The sequence below is a fragment of the Mytilus californianus genome, unplaced genomic scaffold, assembly GCF_021869535.1.
Source record: "Mytilus californianus isolate M0D057914Y unplaced genomic scaffold, xbMytCali1.0.p SCAF_5, whole genome shotgun sequence".
NCBI lineage: Eukaryota > Metazoa > Mollusca > Bivalvia > Mytilida > Mytilidae > Mytilus > Mytilus californianus.
Genome location: NW_026262701.1, coordinates 119,500,944 through 119,511,689, shown reverse-complemented (window position 1 = coordinate 119,511,689; position 10,746 = coordinate 119,500,944).

The following is a 10,746-nucleotide window of genomic DNA, read 5'->3' as shown; positions in this document are numbered from 1 at the left end:
GAGGAGTAACGAAGGACCTAAATATCGAAATACGCGTGAACAATAAGAAATAGCTTATTTTGAATAATGGAATGGACTGCAGCAACCCGTCAGCCCCTAATCAAGGAAAAATTTATACACCAAATTAAAGCTTATTGATAGAGGAATAAACTGAGTATAAACGATATGTGCCGCAATGACCATTAGAGGATTTACGGAGGACCTAAATACCAAAATACGCGTGAAAATTAAGAAATAACCAATTTTGAATAATGAAATGGATATTTTGAATAATGGAATGGACTGCTACGACCCTTTAGCCCCTTATTAAAGATATACCTTTTACCTCATTCGAAAGCTTATTAAGAGAGAAACAAAAGTTATATAGTCAATATGTTCTGCAACGCATATTAGAGGAGTAACGAAGGACCTAAATATCGAAATACGCGTAAACAATAAGAAAGAGCTTATTTTGAATAATGGAATGGACTGCAGCAACCCGTCAGCCCCTAATCAAGGAAAAATTTATACATCAAATTAAAGCTTATTGATAGAGGAATAAACTGAGTATAAACGATATGTGCCGCAATGACCATTAGAGGGGTTACGGAGGACCTAAATGCCAAAATACGCGTGAAAATTAAGAAATAACCAATTTTGAATAATGAAATGGATATTTTGAATAATGGAATGGACTGCTGCGACCCTTAAGCCCCTAATTATAGATATACCTTTTACCTCATTCGAAATTTTATTAAGAGAGAAACAAAAGGTATATAGTCAATATGTTCTGCAACGCATATTAGAGGAGTAACGAAGGACCTAAATATCGAAATACGCGTGAACAATAAGAAATAGCTTATTTTGCATAATGGAATGGACTGCAGCAACCCGTCAGCCCCTAATCAAGGAAAAATTTATACACCAAATTAAAGCTTATTGGTAGAGGAATAAACTGAGTATAAACGATATGTGCCGCAATGACCATTAGAGGATTTACGGAGGACCTAAATACCAATATACGCGTGAAAATTAAGAAATAACCAATTTTGAATAATGAAATGGATATTTTGAATAATGGAATGGACTGCTACGACCCTTTAGCCCCTAATTATAGATATACCTTATACCTCATTCGAAAGCTTATTAAGAGAGAAACAAAAGGTATATAGTCAATATGTTCTGCAACGCATATTAGAGGAGTAACGAAGGACCTAAATATCGAAATACGCGTGAACAATAAGAAATAGCTTATTTTGAATAATGGAATGGACTGCAGCAACCCGTCAGCCCCTAATCAAGGAAAAATTTATACACCAAATTAAAGCTTATTGATAGAGGAATAAAATGAGTATAAACGATATGTGCCGCAATGACCATTAGAGGGGTTACGGAGGTCCTAAATGCCAAAATACGCGTGAAAATTAAGAAATAACCAATTTTGAATAATGAAATGGATATTTTGAATAATGGAATGGACTGCTGCGACCCTTTAGCCCCTAATTATAGATATACCTTATACCTCATTCGAAAGCTTATTTAAAGAGAAACAAAAGGTATATAGTCAATATGATCTGCAACGCATATTAGAGGAGTAAAGAAGGACCTAAATATCGAAATACGCGTGAACAATAAGAAATAGCTTATTTTGAATAATGGAATGGACTGCAGCAACCCGTCAGCCCCTAATCAAGGAAAAATTTATACACCAAATTAAAGCTTATTGATAGAGGAATAAACTGAGTATAAACGATATGTACCGCAATGACCATTAGAGGGGTTACGGAGGACCTAAATGCCAAAATACGCGTGAAAAATTTAGAAATAGCCAATTTTGAATAATGAAATGGATATTTTGAATAATGGAATGGACTGCTGCGACCCTTAAGCCGCTAATTATAGATCTACCTTATACCTCATTCGAAAGCTTATTATGAGAGAAACAAAAGGTATATAGTCAATATGTTCTGCAACGCATATTAGAGGAGTAACGAAGGACTTAAATATCGAAATACGCGTGAACAATAAGAAATAGCTTATTTTGAATAATGAAATGGACTGCAGCAACCCGTCAGCCCCTAATCAAGGAAAAATTTATACAACAAATTAAAGCTTATTGATAGAGGAATAAAATGAGTATAAACGATATGTGCCGCAATGACCATTAGAGGGGTTGCGAAGGACATAAATGCCAAAATATGCGTGAAAATTAAGAAATAACCAATTTTGAATAATGAAATGGATATTTTGAATAATGGAATGGACTGCTGCGACCCTTCAGCCCCTAATTATAGAGGAAGAAAATATATTATCAATATGAGCTGCAATGCCGTATTCAAATGATAGTAAGGACCAGAATCTTACAAATATGCTTGTAAAAAATACCAGTAAAAGCTTCACTGCCAACTGATGCTCCTCGAACTACATTTTATGTACATATGCTTGCAATTATAGTGAGAAAGAAGCAGGAACCTTCATTGAAAATATTTTGTCTGTATACATGTGTTGCAATTAATAATTGATAATGGGATACTTTTCCGAACCTGTATTTGAACTAATAGTAATTTTAACCTATTCCCTATATCAACCATCTGTATAAGTTTCTTTCCACCAAGCAAGATAAATCTGTGCTACTATCTGTATATCATTTTTTAGCTCACCTGGCCAAAAAGGCCAAGTAAGCTTTTATCAGCACTTGGCCGTCGTCGTTAACTTTTACAGAAATCTTCTCCTCTGAAACTACTGGGCAATTTAACCAAAATTGGCCACAATCATAATTAGAGTATCTAGTTTAGAAATATGTCTGATGACCCCGCTTGCCAACCAACATGGCCGACATGGCTTAAAATATAACACAGAAATAAAATGCAGGTTTTGTCTATTATCTTGAAAACTGCTTCTAATTGAGGCAATAGAGAAAATTAGACAAATAGAAAAAGGTTGAAATGTTCAAAATGATCAGGTCTGCTTATTATCTATTATTTCAAAACTTTTGGCTAATATTCCAAAAATGATCAAAGCACATAGTCGAAATCGTCAGACGACTCTCGAGTTATTGTCCTCTAATGACGTTTTTTTTTTTTTTTATCAATTTGAAAAATTGTAATCAGATAGATAAAAACAAAAGAAAGCAAAAATGATCAGCAAGATAAGTACCACAAATAAGTTTTTGTAGATTTTATTGTCGATTTTTACCAATATTTTACGTCTTTGCCTACTATCTTGAAAAACTATAAAAAAAAAAGATAGACACTTAAAAAGCAAAAATCAGTGTATATAATGTGCGAATCCTGAAATACCATTTTTGCTGTATCCGTTATGAATTTGTAATATAGAAAGATAAATAAACAGATGATTTTTGAATTAAATAAGAAATTATACATAATGTGTACTGTTTTTATAAATTCACAATATAGGTATGAGATGCGGACGGGTTTTCATCGCGCCTACAGTCATCCAGGTGTAAAATTGATACACAAATAGATAAATATTAAGAATAGTTCACGAACAGAGCGTGCAAGAGATTGAAACGCAGCAGTTAAGGTTCATTTGCAGAAAAATGTACCTTTTAACATAATCATTAATGTTGTATAACTTAAAACAGGTCTTGTTATTCAGCTTGTTGATATTGAATTAAATTCCACTATTCGGTTTTCGTTATGCGATTCATGTTAACTGTCGAATAATGATACTAGACTTTCATTTTCACTGTAGGGGCGATTCATTTCTATTGTACATGCGATGCATTTTCACAGAAGGAAATTAATTAATTTTCATCATATAAAGTCTTAATTCAGCCGACTTTCTAGCAAAATTTGTGAAGTCAGAAGGATTGATTATATATGCATACTTTGTGAGTGAAAGTCTGGGGTAATATATCAATAAATTCCAAAAAAATAGCATTTATTGCTAATATTGTCCATTCTATTTTTTGTAATAATTTGTCCAGATTCAAATCTATATGTAGGATTAAATTTATCCTTTCATATGACACGCCATCATTGAATACATATATCTTGGACAGTTAAGGCAATCCACGTCACCGAAAAAGCAAAGTTTTCGGTTTCGGTGTAAATATACACCACATACAAATAAAACGTCATTAGAGCTCTTTTCCAAATGCTTGTAGTTTAAAGGTGCAGTTGGCTTGCTTGCTTTGTTTGTATAAATGTTTGCTTTATAAGCATTGAAATTAAGTTGAGCAAACATTTATACAAACAAAGCAAGCAAGCCAACCAAACCTTTAAACTACAAGCATTAGGAAAATAGCTCTAATGGATGCATCTTAGATAATAAAGAGCATTCAAAAGACGATCTTCATTTCACGATTGAATGAGTGGTAATGTTTTCATCTCTCACAAACAATTGCTTTACATTTGACGCTTGGATGACTGGATAATTGATATTTATTTCTCATGCAATTGTGTATACATCTTATACAGTAAAGAAAGTTCGAGCAACAGTTGAGTCACCTTAATTTATGTTTGAATTTCTTATAAATCGTTGTTACAAATAAGCAAATACGTAATTGTAAGAATACAAGGATATATTGAATTCAGTTTATTATTACATGTTTAAATTGTTCGGGGTATAACCGCCGTACAGTTGATTCTGACGTTAATCGATGCATCGCAAAGCGATATTGGTAGATAGATCGTCCTAATATTTTCACCAAAGACTAATTGACGTACTGTTCAGTTAACTATTCGATATTTTTGAAATCAAAGTTTACTGCCCCTGACAGCATTATATATTATTTATATTACATGAACGCCATGTGACTATTTTAAATAGACAGGTCTGTGAATTACTTGTAAACATCGATAAAAACAAACACTCTATGTAACTCAAACTTGATTAAACTACAAATATAGCATAGTTGGTTGGCTCTTACACTAAATGCGACCGTGTATTTTGTGATTTGTTGTTGATTGAAATACATTATGCGAATGAGAAACCCGTTGTTTTATTCTATTTGCAGACATTTATTTGAAAAACTGACCTCAGAATTTTGGCACTGTACTATTTATTCTCTTTGTAGTTTGTTTGCTTTCTTTAGAACCGTTCGTTGTACATTCTTGTACTGTTCGTTGTGCAAAAGCCTATCAATGGAGGAAATATGTATGAAACGGCGCGACAAATTTTCAAAGCTTACAAAGTTTAAAAAAAACGTTACAGTCATTGATGTTCTACTCCAGTATATTTCCGGATCCATGACACACTAATAGCAAACTCACCAAAAATATTTGAATATGCATGATATGAACGTGTATCATCTTAAGGCGATGTGACGAATATTACCCTGACCTTCGTATGAGCTTGACCTTTGAACTCAAGATCAAAATACTGGATTTCTAAAAAAAACTGGATTGCAATCAGGCGCTGCCGATGAGTGGGCTTCTCTAGCTCCAGTAAGTTCTGTTTCACGTCAAACAAATACAAAATTCAGGTTGTTTTAATCTTCAATATGAAATGTTAGAAATGTCAAATAGTTTTAGTAGTTTCAAATGCTTGCTAACAAAAAATAAAAGATAGATATTTCAATAGAAACAGCTAATTTTGTTCTCGATGTTTTACTAACGAACGGTACAGACCTTTGATGAACACACGCAACGAACGTACTGAAAAAAAAATTGACGAACGGTATACAACGCACAACGTCCGGAATCAACCATACGTTGGTTATACCCGTGAATATTTAAGTAAGCATCTGCAAATAGCTTGCATTTCAAATTGTAAATATCATCAATATTAAAGTCATTAAAAGACTATTTTCAGTTGTTGCATGTCGAATTATCATATAAAACAACAATGAAAATTCATCGCACCTCCAAAAAATCCACATCAGAAATGATCGCACTTACATTGATAATGCATCGCATTTATAGTTAAAATGAATCGCATTCAGTAATCAATATTATGGATTCAGCTGCTTTAGTTACACTTTTTTGGACTTTAATCCTGTTTTTATACATTAAAAAGTTATATTCTAATGAAATTGTGTTAAAACATACTTTCAAATCAATTATTTTGTATTTTCAAAAAGTAAACAAACGCAGTTTTTCCCATCATCTTTTTTCTACAATAGACATACTCGCATACGACAGTGAAAATGAACTAACTGGATTCGCACTTTATATACACTGAAAATGATCACCAAGACAAGATCTACAAATAAGTCAAATTTTGCCGAAATCGTTGGTTTACTCTATACAGGAGTGATTTCCTTAAATGTTTTTTTTTCATCTTTTTTTTTTTTGTGTTTTGGGCTAAAACTAAAGAAAAAAACAGAGAAACTTTAAACAGAAAAATTGATCAGCAATACAAGATAAAACAAAAAAAGAACTTTGTTGAAAATGCTCATAGACCTAGGTGAGCGACACAGGCTCTTTAGAACCACTAGTTAAAAAAATATTCTTCTTTGATTAACATAAGACGGTAACCATACCTTTATTCTATAGACCCAAAAATGAACAGGCTTACACGGTTATTTTAAAAGAGGCGATGCCTCTGCAGCTAGATTATTCAACAAAAAGGCACGTGGACATCCACAAATATTACCGTGCAATGCCAGAAAAATGACAAACCTGCTCCAGATTATCCTCAGATAATATTGTTCGGTCATCAGTGAACAGAAGAATTATTTCTCTCTCCTTTTCACATGACATAACTTGAAAACCCAAAGCCTCATATATCTTGTAACATGGTCAAAACCGAAATGTGGTATTCAACATGAAGGGCAAAACGTGAGTTTTTCAAACGAACACGAAAAAACATCTATATCCCTTCCGCAGACATAACAAATTCAAAAGTTTAATTTACCAACATTTAGAAAAACAAAATTGAATTATCAAAATTATAACCACTTCAAACTGTCCAGAAACAACCAAGCCACTCACATTAACAATTAAAAGATTTCCGTAAAAGTTGCAAACTGTCTTGGATCAAACGACTACAGACAGCGTATTCCATAGGTCTTAAAGACAATATCATTGACCAAGGAAACATATCGAAAACTTCATTGATATCATTACTATTTTTGATAAAAGACAACGCAATCATGGGTCTCATGCCAATCGCATTAACCACAATCAACGAAATAAACATCGTTCTAATTCTACGATAAATGATCCCCTATATATGTTTAAAAACAATGGTAGACATCAATTAGTATGCAAACTGGGTCAAATGCCAATTAGTAAAATTACATAATATTTATGACGAGTATGAAAAAAATCGTTTTTTAGTCCAAAATATGTGTGTTCACGTATCATTACAGCTTTTTGTCACCATAGACTGTTCCCTCGAATAAACAAACCCGAAGATCATAAAAGGTATTTTCTAAAAAAAAAATACAGTTACATTATTTTTTCTAGTTTTTTTAATGACTCTACCATTCAAAACATTATACCTCCATATTTTGAACCACCTAAATTTTCTCATACGTATACAAAAATCCAGTACAAGTTTAATTTGTAATTATAAGTCAGTTACATAAAACGTCAGTAAAGAAAATAATGCTCCTAAAAGGAATAAACATTCTGATTAAAAAGATAGAAATATTGTTCTTCGTCGAAAATAAATTGGAAAGTGTGTCGTCAGGTCATTTAAGATTCTCTTTCATCCTATCGTGAAAACTGGTATAAACAAGAGAAATCTCACAAAAATTCACTTGATTCCTATTTCAATATTAAAATGTCTGAATATTGTAGATATCCGCATATCACATTTTGAAAATAATTTAGAAATAAACAAAAGTAAGTAATACTTCCAATTATAGGACTAAAAACACAATTTAAGTAATCGCAAAGCATTTTGTGTTCGTACCGGCCGACAAAGCAGCCAACGATGTGGTGGTGGTATGACGTAAATACTACACGGAAGTCTTAAGAATGAAATTACTAATTCAACTACATTCAAGGCCGTGCGCTCCATACAGAGTCAAATAGTAAATAAACTTGTCGCTACCACAGCACAGCTAAAGGACTCCTCTGAAAATTTGAAAGTCCCTACTATGTATTAGCATCCTAAACTACACAATAAAAACGTGCATATTTCGTTTCCTCTCGGGTTTTAGTAAATGTTCTACTTCTAATCTTACTTGGCTGTTAACTGGTTCCCTTACTTTTATTACAAAACTTGTTATTAATTTCTGTAATAAAGCATATGAAAATAATTGAATTAACTATTTTGGAGTGTTATAAACTATTTGGATGTTTTGGATAAATTACGTGCTTTTGATGGTCCGTTCAATTCGGTTGACAGTTATGATATTTTCGACTCTATACACTATATTACAATATGGTCGCAGATTTAATTGCTTCAAATCATATAAGGTTCTTCTGTAATGAAAACGGGAAATATGCTACTTTTCAGTATGTCTTTTTACCGTCCCCGATTTAGTGGTGTTGCATCTTACAAAGTCTACCCGAAGTATTTTACAAAGAATTTCATTCAAACCGGTGCTGGGGACCGTCTTACTCTTGCAGTAAGGTGAGAGTTTATCTTTTACTCCGTGTTGAAGGCCTCACTGTGATTTGAAGAGATGAAGAACAGCAATGAAAGCGCTGTTCCTTTGCTCTTTGTGTGTTTGGTTTATTTTTTTTGCTGTGCATGTACTGATTTTGTGTCATGGATGGATAACCCATATCCTTTGCTTTTCTATCAAATATGCTTACTGGAACTGTGATGAGATGATTAGAGCTTTAAATTTTCTTCTTGACAACATATATGAACGTTTCGGCAATAAAGGTTAACGAAATTATGTAGGTTTTCCGGTGGGTACCTATTGCGCCCCTTTAATAGTAGACTTGTTTTTGTATTGTTATGAATCACATTTTATGGCCAAAATCAGTAAAAATCCGTTTTTCTTTAAATAATCCAGAATTTTCTAATTTTACTGTAGGAATTCACCCAAAGGTAATTAGTTTGAATAAATCTAATACATACAGCAATATTTTTCTTTATCTAGATTCGGATATTTCAGTTCCACATGGAAACTCTATACAAATATTTACGACAAAAGAGACGATTTATTGTTAATTTTTGCCTTTAGAATGGTGGCGTTCCTTTCGCCCCTACTTACGGTGTGTATTTTTCACAATATGTTCTCTTTGCCCATGTCTGTAGTCATGTTTTAGATTTCAATGAACGTAATTCAAAGTGCCCTTCTATATTTTCTGACATGACACGCCCTTATTTAAGGATGTAAATTGATAAGGTGTTTAATTAGATACAAGTTGATTTGCACACATGTTTAACTGATAGATTATTAAGTCAGGGATTTCGTTATCAAAAATCAATTAAAACCTTATCCAAATTCAATATTTAGTTTAGAAGTTTGGCTGTACCTGAAGAGTTCTTATTAAAAGTAGAATACCACATCCTAATTTTTACGACAATGTTGATTATAAAGCCCGTAAATTTAAATACGATCAATGTAAACTAATTGATCTTATATATAAATTTATCATTAAAGGTTATAAACTTACCACAGTAGAAAAATCTTTAAAGATTGTTTTTATTGGTATTAACATTGAGTTTGTTTTTGATAAAATTGAACCATGAAAACTAAATATATATTGCTATATATATTCCTACATCCTGTCGATACTGTTAACATATATTTGGGCATTGCACAGGGTAATGCATTTCTCAGACTGTTTATGACGTCTTCACATTAATGTTGGATGTGTAAAGATTGATATATAAGTCTCGGATAACATAATTTATCTTTTACTGGTAATTGGGTTTGAGTAACTGCGAGTACTCTTATTTCGATGCTTTATGTTGTGATGTAACACCACTTACCCAGGTTAGGGGAGATTGAGCGCTTACAAACATGTTTTAACCCGTCATATTCTTTATGTACTTGTCCCAAGTCCGGATTTTTTATTATTTCAGTTGTTGTCGTTTGTTCATGTCTGTCATATTTGTTTTACTGTAAACTGTTTTGTTATGAAATAGGCCGTTAGTTTTCTCAATTGAATTGTTTTACATTTTTGCATGTCGGGGCCTTTTATAGCCGACTACATGGTATGTTTTTTCCCCTCATTGTTGTAGGCCGTACAGTTGCCTATGATTGCTTACATCCACTTCGTTTGAACTTTGAAGGATAGTTGTCTCATTAGCAATCATACCACATTTCCTTATTTTTATATAACTTCCCTTTCCAGTTCAATTTATTGCTTGTGTAAATGTTTCATTCCAAGCATGCAAAAAAAAAATCAAGTGAGAATAATCCTACAACCATTTAAAAAAAAAATAAGGGTAAGCGAATAAGGAACGAATAAGTAACAGGGCATCAGTCAAGCGCGGAAACGGGTACATATGCGCTAATAGGACAATTTCACCGCTACGAACTAAGAACTAACACCAGAGAGAAAACAGAAAAGAAAGCATTAAACAGGTGCAGCGTATGAAAGGCGAATAAGGAACAAATAACTAGCGAATAAGTAACAAGGTATCAGTCGAGCGTTGAAACTGGTACATATGCGCTAACGGGCTGATTCTAACTCTGCAAAAACAGAACTAACACCAAAGACATGAAAAGAACTAAAAAGGATGTACAAGTACCCGGCCACGTCCACTCTGTGTATTTGTTAGATGTATTTCTATTTGTATCCATCTGATGAGTTAAGCCTTTTTCAACTGATTTTTATAGTTCGTTCTTATGTTGTACTGTTACACCACTGTCCCAGGTAAGGCGGGGGGGTCCCGCTAACATGTTTAACCCCGCCACATTCTGTATGTATGTGCCTGTCCAAA